Genomic DNA, 16,109 nt, shown 5'->3' with positions numbered 1-16,109 from the left:
ATTATACTTTATATTTAAGTAGCTCCAAGATTCTTCTGCATTAAAGAGACTGTCATAAACTTGAATCACACCTTTAAACTTGGCACTCACTCCTGGCCTATACCACCAGGAAAGGCCAAGATTTTCCTTTAATAATCTGCCAAGATTTGTTTGTATGTATAAGATTATATGGTATATAGAAAAATATAATGTTGAAGCTCAGTCTTTCAGTTTAGAAATAAAGAAATTGAAGTCTCCCTATTTATTAGTGGCAGGCTAGAATGTAGAATGTGTTAGGTTTCTCTCTGACTATAGGTTCAATGCTTTTTCTAACTGTTGGATAAGATATGTGGATACCTGTAAGAACATATAAGGATTTTCCCAGTTAATAAGTATAATATTCTTTTAAATTAAATCAGGGAAACCGCTGACCCAAATATTTTTATTTATTAGCTTTCTAATTCATGAAAAATTGTTGAGAACCTATTGGACACCAGGCATTGGTGTCTATACGGGTCATACAACTTGTTAAAGGAGCTGTGGTAGATTTGCCCAAGATAGACAGGTTTAAATAACAGAAGTGGTTATTTTAGGTACTACCTACAAATTTAATGTAATACATTTATTTTCATGAAAACATCAGAATGTTCTTCCATCCTCTGGAGGTCAATGTTGATTCAGTTTCTCGGTGCTCTGTTACTATTTTGGACACTTTGCAGTTGATGTTCAGATAGTAAATTTTCGAAGAGTTGGCACGGGCTTCTTAAGTCTTTCCTCCAAAGTAGTCTAATACTTTTCTGCATCCAGGTATGGAATTCTTTGAAAACCAGTCCTGTGTGTCATTGTTTTAGTTAACAAGAGCACAGAAAATTGATGGTGCCTGACTACTGGCCATCAGAGAGAAATAATGTTTTCAGTAAGTCACTATTCTTTCCTACTGAAGTAAGGAGTTAAAAATCAACATGCTTCCCTAGTAGAGGCTTCTGGACAAATCCGAGGTTAATGATGGACACATGTATATTTAAAGACAAGAGCAGAAAAGAGAACCAGAAGCAAAAGAAGGAGGAAGATGCTAAATAAGAAACACAAGCCTTTCTTTTGCCTTTGGGAGGAACACTCATCTACCACTTGCCCTGAAAAGTATTCTATATCAAGTGGCTTTTATTTACATAACACTATTACTTTTCAAGGCACTTGTCAGTCTGTTATTGCCATCTGGTCCTCTAGAAATCAAAGTGTTAGCTAAGAAATTGAGGCTTGCCAAAGGCACGCAGGTCTCAATGATAGAGCCCAGAGCTTTGGAACGAGGCAAGGAAAGTATTAGAAAGTTTGGAAAGGAAGACCAGAGTTGTCCTTCTCCTGTTGCTCTCTGGGTAGAGACATAATTTACCATTTCAGGTCTAGGCTATGGCAAGGGACAGATCTGAGAGAATAGATGCTGCTGATTCTGGAAAGCAATTTTGAAAATTTAATGAAAACTTTTGGTATACTGGTGGTTACCTAAGGTAGTCATGATAAGTCACAAAATTTAGTTCTGATAATGATTCAAAAAATGTGCAAGTGCATTGCCTCCATTAATTAACCAATTGGGAGCTGCTTTTTGGAGAAGTAACTCTAGTGAAAGTAACTTCTTTCAGCCACTGGAGCTTCCCAACAGACTGGCCAAGGCACAAAATTATTATTATTTTTCCTTTACTAATCATTCAACCTCTGTATCCCAAAAAAATATTCCTACTCCCTCTTGCACAGAGCCCACCTTGCTCATATTTCCAGTCATTAGATCCACAGACATTGATTATTTGGCCAGAAAGTTTCTAGGATCTTTCTTGATTTCAAATCCTCAAATCAAGACATATTCTAGGGCAGATTAACTACTCTCTGTTTCTCTTCCTATCTATTATATCTCCCCTGGTCCTCCCATCTCTATTCCAGTTGTGGTGGTTATTACCCTGTGAGTCATGGTAAATGGCAGTCAACCATTTTCTATGGTTGACTATGGATTCTATGGGCTATGGATTCTATGCTACATTTCCTCCTAGTGAACTTTTGGTGACTCCTGGAGAAGAGAGGAAGAGGATTGAAATGTATCACTGTAAAATCAGGCTCAGGATTAGGTACTTTTCAAATGTAATACTATCAAAATTTGTTTTAATTACTTGTTAGTATATTATTTTGCATATGAAGAAACTAAGGCTCTAATGGTTAGTAACTTGTCCTCTCTCACACGGCTAATAGTCTCAGGTGAGGTGGCCTCACCAAAGCAAACTATTGCATAATGTAATAACTATGTATGGTATCAAATGAATACTAGATTTATCAAGGTGATCATTTTGTAAGTTATATAAATGTCTAATCACGATGTTGTACATCCAAAACTAATATAATATTGTATGTCAACTGTAATTGAAAAAATTTTTTAAATTTTTAAAATTTCTCCTAATTACTTGGCTCTTTATTCTGCTCTTTCACTCTCCACGTTTCACTTCTTGAATATGTTCTTCCTTTCAACATTTGATCTTATCACTGGAAAGGGCACGATGCCTTCAATTCCCAGAGTACCACTGACCTAAAGATATTACTAAAGGCTCAGGGCTACATAATGCTATTACACTGAAGAATAATCAAGAAAGCTACTTGTCCTTTATAATTTTTTGTCAATCCGACATTCTGGCTTCTAGGAAATGTTGACCATTCTCCTCATCTTCTTGGATTCAGAGTCCCACCATGACACTGGGCTCCCCCTCCCTCCTGTGAGTTCCTGCTCTCTTCTTTCTATTTTTTCTGATGGTAATTTTCCCATGACCAAAATATTCCTGTTTATATTAACACGCTCTGTCCTCACAGAATCCAGAAATAATTTCAAGTGTCATGATATTGTTTGTCAGATAACACAAATAAACATGACTATTTAAATAAGTAGATGTCACTTATTTAAACATAATGTAAAATAAACTGTTATCAGAAAGAGTTAAGAAATTATACATCAGGAATAAAGAGAATTCCCAAATAAAACATATATGGATTAACATCTTTTTAAAATATTAGAATACAACTAAAATACTGTTTTCACTAAAATTACACTAAATATAATCTGTTTATTACTGCAAAGCTTTGGAATATTTTGGCATCATATAGTACTTCTATTATATATGTTGGGTTTTTCATTAAAAGAGCACAAAAAGGTGTCAACTAATAAATATCTATAGATGCTAAAGCTCTGTTAACAGAAAGCATACAAAGCAGCTGATAAATGTATTTCAATATGTATGCAAATGTCCACCAATGACCATCATCATACAAACGAATAGTTACATGTCTAGATAGTTCAACAGACTGACAAAAATAAATAGGGTAACATGTTGCCTTCATATTGATAGCTAAGTCCATGGAACATTTGCCCTGGGCTTTAGTACAGGAACAAACCTTAGAATTCCTAGGGAATATGGACACTGCCTGGGAAGTAATGAGTGACTCTGCATAATGAATTCTCAAGCTGAGAATGTGGCACTGTACCATAAGGCCACCCATGGGCTTTAGCTTGTTTCTATTTGAAATTTCTTTTGAAAGCTAAAGCCCTGATACCACATTTTTTAAAATTTAACAGGGTCGAACTTTGCATGGATTTTTCCCCTTCCAAATGAAACCTCTGCCCAGATGCTATGATTTCTCCTTCCATATTTATTTTTATTATGTTATATTGTTTCAAATCAATTAAAAATGTTAATGTAACATGTTTTAGAAAAAAAATAAATAGTTCTGAATTAATAAGTAATTTGTATGTCATGTCCTTGGCATGGACTATAAAATTCCAAAGTACCTAATTTATTTGATTGATTGATTAATTTTTTAATGATTTAAAGGGTTCCAAGCCCAACAGCATATAATTTTTCTCTTACCAAACAGAACATGAATGAATAGAAGATAATTACAGTTTTTGTATTCAGCCTGTTGTCTTTGTGAAGTTTTTCTTTTCTTTCATACAATTCTGAAATGAATGAGAAAGCATCTTTTTTTATAGCACTAACAGCTCACCCTGTTACTCCTCAACAAGATCCACATTCAGGCCCAGCCCAGAACCCTGCTGCTGAGTTATCTCAACCAGGCTGCTGCTAATGGCCCACAATACCTGTGAACATAGCACATATTAGGAAGATACTGGCACTAACTAGGGATCTTTACTGATTGGTAAGAAGAGGCTTTTCCTGAAAACTTTTCTGATTGGTAGATGCCTCTCCATTTTCTTAGCAGACCTAAACACAGTGCAAAGAGATTAGAAGCGGGTGAATATAGCATGGAAGCAGGTGGATATAACCTATAACTTAGATAAAAGCTTGGTCAGCATGGCCTAGAAGAAGCAACTCTTTTCTTATCTTCCCTCTTCTTATTTCCATCAGTCTTCAACCTGGTTAGCAGTATGGGGCTGCCCAAAAGAATTGCATTCCCTTCTCTTGCTGACCATAGAAACCACTCATTGTAATCCCAGTAGAAGAGTGTCAACTGTTTACAAACGGGCCAGAAGGACAAGAGAGAGTATTGCTACAAGCCCCCTTTACTAACACCAGCATCTTCACAGCTTGCTGCTTACCATGTGCAAAACCATCTTTTCCACAGCCCTGGAAATCCATTACCTAAGAAGAAACTTAGATCAGATTTTAAGAATACTTTCTAGAGGTGATAATAAATTCTGCTTCCATCTTGGAAACCTATAAAGAACTTCAACCAATTTTTTGAAATTGTTATTGTGTTAGTCTGTTTTGGAAGGGAAGGGTGATGGTATGGGCAAAATAATTCTTTCTGTAAATTCATTTCAGGTTTCAAATCTGCTTATAAGTGCTCTCTTAAATTTGGCTTGTCACATATGCAGAATCAAACCAAAACGTGAATTGTTCATTCCGAGAATAATAAGTTGATTTGTTTTCTTTCTCTAAAACTAATTTAAAAAGCATACTAGGCTGAGGTCGAAGGAAATGATTCTGCTATTTGTTTTTGCCATAGGCCTTTGTAAGTTACCAGGAAAAAAATCAATTATGAAGTATAGACTGAATACTTACATTGTGCAATAGTAGACCAGGAGTTTCCAATGTAATCTTCATGGCTCTCAAATTTTCTATAAGATTAATCTTCACAGCCTAGGACCTCCCATAGGATCTTCATGTATATTAATCAGTGACCTCTAGGTTGGTGACTAAACTGTATTAATCTGGCCTTCTCAAAGTAGATTGCATCACAGCAATGGGAAAATACTGCAAGAAAGAGTTTGGCTGTGTTAGGTTTGACCCAACCCTGGAAGCCAGGAGTATTTTGTCAGTGATCATGTCAAAACAAAACATGTGGAGTGTATCTGAGAAAATATCTGGCTAATGTGATGATGCAATGAACTGAGCAGAAGGCAAGGACAACCTCATGAGGCAAAGAGCTACTCATAGTGTGTGTGTTATCTGTAAATGCTTAAGCGTATCAGCACGATAAAGCATATTTCTGAGTGTCATTCTAAATTTCACCAGAAATTATCTTTAATTATCCACCCTCTTCCTCCCACATACACTTTATATACTAGAGTGAATGAATAGATTTGTTAGGGGAATTTCTAGTGTTGGTTTCAGAGACTTGTTGAAAAAAGATACTTTCTAATTAGTTAGTGGTTTGCACCCGAAGTAAGTGCACGGTTCATTGTTTTTTGTCTTTGCATTTCAAAGAATCAGGTACCCCCAGATGGGAGAGCAAGGTCCAGTGCAGTGAGGAAGTCCTGGAAATAGTAATGCAGGAATCTCTTTCATTGACCCATTATGAAAAGATGATCCAAAGTCACAAATGTCAATGAATAAAAACAAAGAAAAGAAATTAAGGAACTTGGAGGAGAGGCACAATACAAAGGAGCGTGGCTCTAATATCACTACTATCACCCACAAACACTTCACTGCTGAGTCAACCCAAACCTCGGCGTTCTCACCAACACCTCCAAGTCTGAGAGATCCATTCTGAGAAGATAATCTTATCTGTGACTTCTTTCCTCCTCCTATGAAGTAGCGACAACACTTGCTGGAGATAACTGAAATATGAAGGGTCCACTGGGACTGGCATGTCCAGAAGGACGTCGTGGCTTCAGGGCCTTATATCTGTCTGTTGGAGATATCTAGACCCTGAGGACTTGCCTCTGTGGCGACAGGGTACACCTCCTAATTAGGTGGCATGAACCAAGACATTTCATGGAGCTTCATAAGTATCAGAAACCAGGTATCCTAAAATAAACTGCAAATTATCTCAGAGGATTTATTCACATCGCATTATGTGTGTGTGTGTGTGTGTGTGTGTGTGTGTGTGTATATATATTCATGTGTGTGTGTATATATACATTCATATGTGTATACACACAAACACACACACACACACATAGTGTGTGTGTGTGCTGTAAAAAAAAAGCTTCCTGAGAATACAAATGTAAAATGTCTGGAATGAAAAGGAAAAAAATTACAGGTCTAAGCAAAGTAAGTATGGAAATAACATCATTAGAGAACTAAAAGCTAAGTTAGGTACAGCAAGAAACAGCATACATAATTGATAGTTACAAAGAGGAAATGTTTAAGGTAAACACGGTGAAAGCTCATGAAAAATTAAAAGCAACAGAGGATTTTTTTTCTCTAACAGAAATAGAAGACAGATAAGAATAATCCCAATTAGAGATATTGGGCATCCATAAATTTAAACACTCAGCAAAGTGGAAAAAGAAAAGCATTCAAAGGCATTAAGGAAAAATTTCCCTTAAACTGAAAAAAAAAAAAACCCTAAATTTTCAAATTAAAAGATCACACTATAAATCAAGACACTTCTTGGTGTATTAGACTTCAAGGAAATATAAAGAATTATTCACAAATCCTGACAAGAAAAAAATGAGCAGCCTCCAAGAGAGGAGAACAAAGTAAGCTTTTCCCTAAGCCATGTTCAGTGTCGGGGAGTCGAATGTTTGTCAACAAAGTTCTGCATGAAATAATTAGTGACAAAGAAAATTAAGTTCCACAATGATGTGAAACTGAAGACAAATCTAAAGCCAACAGGCAGATATTTAAAATGTTAAAGGAACTCATGCATTATAATTGCACGGCCTGTTCCTAATGTGCTCGTTGTAAATTTAGAGAAAGAACCATTCAGATGACAAAAATTGAACAAATTATGAAATTAAAAAATTGAAGAAGATAGATATGATTTAGTGCATGAATACATGCGATCATCTTAAATATAGAATTAACACTAAATAATTTGCAATTAATTGTTACAAAATAGAATGTATGCAAAAAACTTTGACAATGTAAAACAAATAATTAACAAAATCAGGAGAAAGGAGGATCATGGAAAGAGGGGTGCAACTATTAATTTTCTCATCTTTATAGCAAAGAGACAATCTTTACTCTGTCTAATGAAAAAATATGATTAAAACAATATTGTTTCTAGTTTCTTACAATTTGTTTTACAAATCGTTTTCTTAATCTTAAAATGATCTTTTAGAAAATAATAAATCTATCATATAGAATAATAATACAAAATTTCAGCTTTCCTTTAGTTTTTCTTCAATTTATTTTTCTTCTGTAATTAAATTCAAGTAAAAGTAAATGTAATACTTACTATATAATATTTTAAATAGCACAACAGTACATAGATATCGTGTTCTCTCTGTTTCGTCAGATATAATTTACATACAGTAAAATTCACTTTTTTTAGGAAAAAAATCTTCAGGTTTTTACAAATGTAATGTAACCACCATCATAATAGAGAAATATGTAATATATTTTTATAATTATGGAAATTTCCCTTTGGTCCCTTTGTAGTAAATCCTTGCTCTCAGCCCCTCCCTGTCCCTCCACAAATGCCACTGGCTTATATCTTTCCTGACCATATGGTTTTGTCTTTTCCTGAATGTCATATAAATAAAATCAGATAGTACATTTGAGTCTGACTTCTTTTATTTAACACAATGCTTTTGAGATTTATCCAAAGTGGTGTTGTGTATATTTGTCCCTTTTCATTACTGAATATTATTCTATTGTATATATGTACCACCATTTGAGGGATACTTGTGTTTTTTTTGTTTTTTTGTTTTTTATGAGAGTAGACATTCACATACAGGTCTTGTGTAACATTTGTTTTCATTTCTCCTGAACAAATAACTAAAAATGGTTTTTCCAGGTTTATATATGGTAAGTATATACTATTTAACTTTATGAAGAACTGTATACTGGATTGTTTCCCTAAGTAGCTGTACACTTTTGTATCACAACTATTAATATTTGAGAATCACAGTTGCTTAATATTGTCTGTTTTTTTTAAGTCACATCAATAGGTGTTTATTTCTTTATTGTTTTTTTTTCTGTCTACATATTGATATACCAAGAAAGGTGCCTAAAATGTTGTTTTGCTTTGGTTAAGGATGATTATTTGATGATGGTGGGGTCCAAGGAGGTTTGGAAATTGATAGCTTTGTCTTTATTTTTCTGAATTGCTTAACTTGTTCACAATATATTATTTATTAAAAACAAAGTGAGTTTGAAAAACTTTGAAAATTATTTTAATAACTACATTATACATCATGAATATACTAAAAACACTTAATGATCACCTCTCTTGGGAATATTTGGATTGTTTTCAGGTTTTTATTAAGATAAGTAAAACTTTATTTCTATGTATAAATCTTTGTTTCAAAATTATATTTTTATAGTATAACTCAGCTATATATGACCAGGTTAGAGAAAGCTGTATACTTTTGATACATATCCTCAAGTTGATTAGCAAAATATTATACCAATTAATGTTCCAAACATTTATATTTAGAAGTCCCTCTCTTCTCACATCTTTATTTGTATTGAATATTCTCATTTTTAAAAATTTCTGTTAAATTGCTAAGTTATACATATCAACAGTATAGATTTTAGTCAGATAACCTTTTGTGTAAATATTGAATCTATTTGTTCTGTTTTAAAATTTTGTGAATTTATATGAAGTCAAATCTTCTGATCTTTTCTGTGTAATGCATTGCAACTTTAAAAAGTATTACGCATTTAGAGATTTGGTATTCACTCTACGTTGTTTAGTCATTTGATAATTTATCATTTAATTCATAAATCTCATGTGAATTGATACAATATGAGGTAAAACTTTATTTCTAAACTTTTCTTTAGTTTTCCCCAAAATAGCTAACCAGTAATTCTGCTCTTGTCTAGTATATTATAATGTCATCATTAATTTATGCTAAATTCTTTAAGTGTAGTCAGACTTGTCTTGGGGTAATTATATGAAAGTTTAAGGCTTATTAAACACTGACTATTTGTGAGGCACTTTGATAAGCACTTCATACGTGTTATTTAGTTTAATGTTTACAATAGTGCTAAGAAGTGAACATTAATGTTAGCCTTATTTTGCTGAGGAGGAAACTGAGGCTTAGTGAGATTTAAATTATTTTCATGAGTACAACCAAGATTCAAACCTAGGGTTAAATTTTTTTTCATTAATATTTTATTTTTTAAAACAGATTTAGATTTACAGAAAAAAAGGAAAAAATAGTACTGAGAGCTTCCATGTACCCTGAACCCAGTTCTCCCTATTATTAGGAGCTTACATTAGTAACATTTGTTATAATTAATGAACCAATGTTGATATATTATTATTATCTAAAGCCCATACTTTATTTGTATTTTATTACTTCTTACCTAATGCCTTTTTTCTGTTCCAGGATCCCATCCAGGATCCCACATTACATTTAGGTGTCATTTTACCTAAATCTCAATTCTGATGGGTTCGCAGACTTTCTTTGTTTTTGATCACTTTGACACTTTGATATTGTAGGAGGCATCTCAACTGGGATTTGTCTGATATTTTTCTAATGATTAGCCTGGAGTTATGAGATTTTATGAGAAAAATCACAGAGATAAAGTATCATTTCATTGAATCATATCAAGGATATGTACTAACAACATGATTTATGACTATTGATGTTGACTTTTATCCGCTATAAAGTTACTCCCCCTACCCCACTTTTCTATACTGTACCCTTTGGAAAGGAATGACTATTCATAGCCCCTACCTAAAGACTGACGAGTTATGAGGCCCTTCATGTAGAATGAAGTACCTACGTAATTTATTTGAAATTCATCTGAATGGGAGATTTACTTCTTCTTCCACAATTACTTATCAATTTAATCATTTATTTATATTAGCATAGATTGATGGATACTTACTTTATATGTCAGGTTATAAACTAACTCTATTATATTTATTTTGTTGCTCAAATTGTTCCAGCTTTTGCTATCAGGAGTTTTTTTGGGTGGTTCCTATTTCCCTGGGACAAACCCCATGGATATGTGTGTTGGTTATTATTATTATTAATTAATTAATTCATTTATTTATTTATCTCGGTGCTCCTTTGTGCTCTGCTCTGGTACTACAAGATGCTCAAGGCTCGTCTTGTATATTTCCTGCCCAAGGCCTAAATTCAGTGATTTCTCCATGGAGCTCTGGCTCCTTTTATTGGAGAATCCTCTTTTATGTCTAACATTAGTAATTAGTGTATTTTCTAAGACATGCGTACTTGCTGCTTACTGCTACTGTGCTTGCTGCTACTGAGATGTTATTTCTTTTCAGTCATCTGAAATGAAAGAGCAAAAATGTACTGTGTATGTGTACATACTTATCTGTATACACACATATTTATAAATATTTTATATGTAATTATTTAGATGTATATTAAATTAAATGTACTTTTTAATTGATGTCTTGAACTCTAATCCATTACCACATGGCTCACTGAAGCTTCTTTTTCTTCCTTACCTTTAATTTCTCACTCTAATAGTAAGAAATCAGCCTTTCGCCATTTGCCATGCAATTATGTAATTATTCAATTGTACTATATATTATAGCAGCATCAGAATTGTTAACCTGTATATCTTTGGAAAACAACTTTAGCAATTAAAGTACTTATGTGCAGTTCTATGTGTTTTCTTGTCTCAACATACCATTATTTCCAATATGATGTTGAATAGGAGTGATGAGAGGAAACGCACTTCCTTTTTCCCTATCTCAGGAAAAGCATGCAGCTTCTCATCATTAAGTATGATGTTAGCTGTGGGATTTTTGTAGATGTTCTTTATCATGTTGAGGAAGTTTTACTATTCCTAACTTGTCGATTTTTATCATGAATGGGTGTTGCATTTTTGTCAAATGTTTTTTTATGAATTAATTGATATGATCATACAATACTTTAGCCTGTTGAAGTGCAAGGTTACATCATTGTTGTTATTGTCATTATTATTATTTTTATAATAATAATAATTGTTGAATCAACCTTGCATACTTGGAATAAATCCTACTTGGTGATAATATATAATTCTTTTTATAGATTGTTAAATTTTATTTGCCAATATTTTTTGAGGATGTTTACCTTTATGTTAATGAGAGATATCGGTCTATACATTTACTTTCTTGTAATATCTTATCTGGTTTTGGTATAAGGATAACACTAGCTTAATAGAATAAGTTAGAAAGTGTTCACTCTGCTTCTATATTCTGGAAGAGATTACAGATCATTGGTATCATTTCTTCCTTAAATGTTTGGTGAACCCTTCTGGACCTGGTGCTTTCCGTTTTAGAAGGTCATTAAGTGTTGATTCAATTCCTTTAATAGATGTAAGCCTATTCAGATGATCTATTTTTTATTGTGTGCAGTTTGGTAGTTTGTGCCTTTTACATAATTGATCCATTTTGTCTAAGATATCAAATTCGTGAGCATTAAGTTGTCCATAATATTTAATTATTATCCTTTTAATATCCATTGGATTAGTAATGATGATTCTTCTTTCATTTCTAATAGTAGTAATGTGTTTTTTCTTTTTATCCTCATTTTCCTACAGGTGAGATGTTGCCCCCTGTGGCTTCTTTCAAGATTTTCTTGTTCTCTTTGGTTTTCTCCGGTTTGGATACAATATACTGAGGAGCATATTTTTTAGTATTTATAATGCTTGGTATTTTCTGAGCTTCTTGGATCTGTAGCATAATGCCTGTTGTCAATTTTAGAAAATTCTCAGCCATTATTAATTTAATTCAAATATTTCCTCTCTTACATTTTTCTCTTATACTCCTTCTGTTATCTCAAATACATGTATTATACATTATTTGTAATCATCTCTTGGACATGGTAGGCTTTTTTTCATCTTTTTTCTTTGAATTTCACTTTGGCAAGTTTCTACTGATATATCTTCAAACTCACTAATTCTTTCATTGGTCATATCCAGTCGCTTGATGAGCCCATCAGGAGAATTCTTCATTTCTGTTACAGTGGTTTTGAGATCTACTCTTTCCTTTTGATTGCTTCCTAGAATTGTATCTCTCTGTTTACATTATCTATCTCTATTTGTATATTAACTACTTTTACCATTAGAGACCTTAACATATTACTAATATATTTTTTAAATTCTCTAACTGATAATTTCATATACTGTGTCACATTTGAGTCTGAATTCGAGGCTCATTTTGTCTCTTCAGACAGTTTTGTGTTTTTGTTTTGTTTTGTTTTGTTTGCCTCTTAGCATACTTTGTAATTTTTGTTGTTGTTAAAATCATGATACAATGTGTTGAGCAACAAGAATGGTAAATGTAAAGGTAAGCTGGCCTTCAGTGTTAATATGCCTGGAAACTGATTATGTTTAATGTTTGCTGCAGCTGAAGGTGACAGAAGCTTCGGTTTCCATATTTCTTCTCTCTGATGTCTTTGGTTCTCCCTAAGAATTCCTTCTTAAATAGGGCCTGTGTCTTGAACTGTACTGGTTATAAATTACTGTTGATTTACTGGAGCCCTGGTGATGTAGTGGTAAGGTATGGGGAAGGGAAAATGTTTTATAATCTGATGTTTAAACCTCAGTCTTTTTGTGGGTGAGAGTCCTTGAGTTATGATCTTCAGAAGCTTTTCATAGCCTTTCTTTCCTTATTTAAGATCAGAAGTCTAGACAGGGCTAGAGTTGGCTAATAGACATTCTATCAGGTAGATAAGTCTCTGGTTTCCCTTGGAGAGCAGGTGTTTCTTATGAAGAACACTCTAGCTGTGTTTTGACATGGTTAGTTTCACCACGCCTGCCCAATACATGAGAGAATTTTTCTTGAATCTGTTAGGATTGCTGGAGGTAAAAGTATAGTAACCTGTCTAAGCTGGATCCCCAGGAATTTCTCACTTTCAAGCTAATCCACACTCATCTCCAGCAATTCATTAAAATTACCATTTAAGTATTCCTACACCTTCTGCTCCAAGTAAACCTACCTTAGCAGTGATACTCTGGATTCACCAATCCAAAGTTTTCAGGGAAGCAGTTTACCTTGTGACCTCAGTTTTGTAGTGGGTCTAAGAAAAGTAAGTGATTTTGTTACCAGAACAAAGGTGTCTGTCTGCCTGCACATGTGTATGTCAGTGAGATATGTACAGGTTTTGCAACAAAGAAAGTTAAGAATTTATTTTAAAGAGTTCTGTGTCCCGGAGACATAGGCAACCTATTACTCATCAGCCTGGCTCCCTGGGTGTACAGAGAGTACAGATTATAAGAGAAAAAATCGGTAGTCATGAAAACTAAGGGAGTTGGGGGTCATAGGTGCTACTGATTGGACAGGAATGAAGTAATTGGTCATCATGTTCATTTCTGGAATTAGCAATGGTGCTATTCTATCTCGTCCCACTGTTGGGGCAGCTGTTCTGCCTTGATGGGCCTGGGGCTGAAATACACCTAAAGCCAGAAGTTATCCTTAGAGAAACTGAAAGTTATGTGCTCCTAGTCAATAGACCTGAGACTTCATTCTTAAAGGATTTGACACTGGCTGGAAACTTATGTCCCAAGGCTTAATGATTCAGGGAGTAGGCATACAAAGGTGGAATGATAAGGGAAGAAAGAAAGCAAGAAAGTCACAGTGCCATTATCTAGGCAAAACCAGCTTGAACCAAAGAAAGAATTGTAAGTGAAATCTGGGTGCGGTTACGATTTTCTGTTTGGTCAGCTGTTTCCTTGTAGTGAGGATGGAAGTGATGACTTCCAAGAATGTTAAATGACGGAGCTGAAAGCAGACATCTCTAGACCTATGTTTCTTAAAAACAAACGCTATGCTTCTATCCCCTCCTGTGATCTTTCTACTTTATTGATTAAATTGTTATAGCTTTAAAATGTATACCAATACCTAATATCCCCTCCTTATGTCTTCTCTATTCATATTTTTTTTTCTAATCTCCACAACATTATTCTTCAGGAAGGCTTAAAATCATTTTTTCAAAGCCCCAGAATTAAGTATATTTAAGTTTCATTTGTAACAACAATTAAGCCTGTTAATTTAATACAGAAGATTTGATATCTTTGTAATATTCACTCTTCTCTCACAAAAACACGTGATTCATCATTGATTAACCCTTTCTAATATCTTCTGCAAATTACATATTTTTTCTTTTTATGATTCTTCTATGCTTTCATGTTGAATTTATAAATTATATTGCATATTCCAATGCTCTACTTCCCTGTTTAATTTTCAAGTACTTAGGTTGATAAAGCTTGAGAGTAGTGTGTTAAGTTCCCTTGTTAAAGTTTTTAAATTTTCCAGTTTGAAATTTAAATTTGTTACTATTTCAAACTTACTCATAGATTTTTCATTAAACCAACTAGCTCTCTTTTCTTACTTAACCTATGATTCATCTTAATGTTCTTTGATGATTTTTGTTCTTATTTCATAGAGACTTATTTCCTTCTATCATACTGAGAACATGCACATGATATGATACAGAATAATTTTCCACTCATTTTATGAGGTATACTTTTCCATGAATTTTCATATTAATACTCCATTTCTCTCATGATAAAATTTCTCCTTGGTCTTTTTATAAAATTTTGACGCATATATTTGTTCATTTAACAAATATGTGCTGAGATTAAATTATGTTCAGCCTCTGAAATATGTGCTCAAGTTATAAAGTTCATTGAGACAATGGTCCAGCAGTCATTTTACAGAGAGTAAAGACAAAGAATTAAATGAAAAATTACAATGTGATAAATACTATGATTGAGGTATACCACCAATTAGCTGTTAAATTTTGATTATGTGATCTTTCTAAACCTCCACTTCCTTGAGTATTATAACAGGGATAAGGACACCACTTACCTCTTGGGATTGTTAAAAGTAAATGAGGTCAAGCATTTAAAATGCTTAACAGAGTGCCTGGTTCAGAGCAGTTGTTTAAACCTTGGTAGCTATTATTTTGGTTATGAATAATCCATCGTGAGTCCCATATCTAAAATTCTACTTTCAGTTATTTTCTGCTCAGTCCCTTGTATTGTTTCTTCAAAGCATTTATATTACTAAGTGAAATTCTTTTAATTTATTTGCTTACTAAATTACTGATATTTCTCCCCCTAAGAATGTACATTCAAGCAGGCAAGGATTCTATTTTTATTGTCACTGCTTCCTTTTGCCCAGGGTTTGGAAAAAAAGATACTCAATCAATTATGAATAAATAATTAAAATATTTATTTCCCTAATAACTTTATTTTCTCAATTCATACTACCTATAGAAAATACAGAACTGTATAAAAATTACCTCTCATCACTGAGCATTTAAGAAAAAAATGTTTTGAGTGTGTCAATAAATTTTTTTCCTGAGTTTTCCTATCTATACACCAATTAGGTCACATTGTACTTACAATGCTGTATCCTGTTTTTTCTCACTTAACTTTATAATCTATGCCTTTTCCTTATATTTCTAAGCTTTTTAAATGGATTTGTATTGTATGTTCATTTATCAAAACCTTAATTATTTCATATTAAGTATTATACAATTTTCTAGTAACCTACAAACATATGAACAGTGTAAGTATAATTATAGCCATTTATTCAATAAATACTAATTAAATCCCTCTTTGCCTTCATTGAGCTTATATTCTAATTGATAAGACACACGGTTTATAACCAATTTCTTAATTTTTTGAATCATAATTAAGATGTTTTACAAAGGAGAAGTATAAGGTTTTAAGAGTCCCTATCAAATCGGGGGCGGGGGGGAATAGCAGAGAAAATATGAGAAAATAATATTTAAATGGAGATTAGAAATTGGCTAGGCAAAGAGAGGAAAG

This window comes from Pteropus alecto, unplaced genomic scaffold, assembly GCF_000325575.1.
Source record: "Pteropus alecto unplaced genomic scaffold, ASM32557v1 scaffold121, whole genome shotgun sequence".
Classification (NCBI taxonomy): Eukaryota; Metazoa; Chordata; class Mammalia; order Chiroptera; family Pteropodidae; genus Pteropus; species Pteropus alecto.
The sequence above is the reverse complement of the archived record's forward strand: the minus strand, read 5'-3'. Positions refer to the sequence as shown.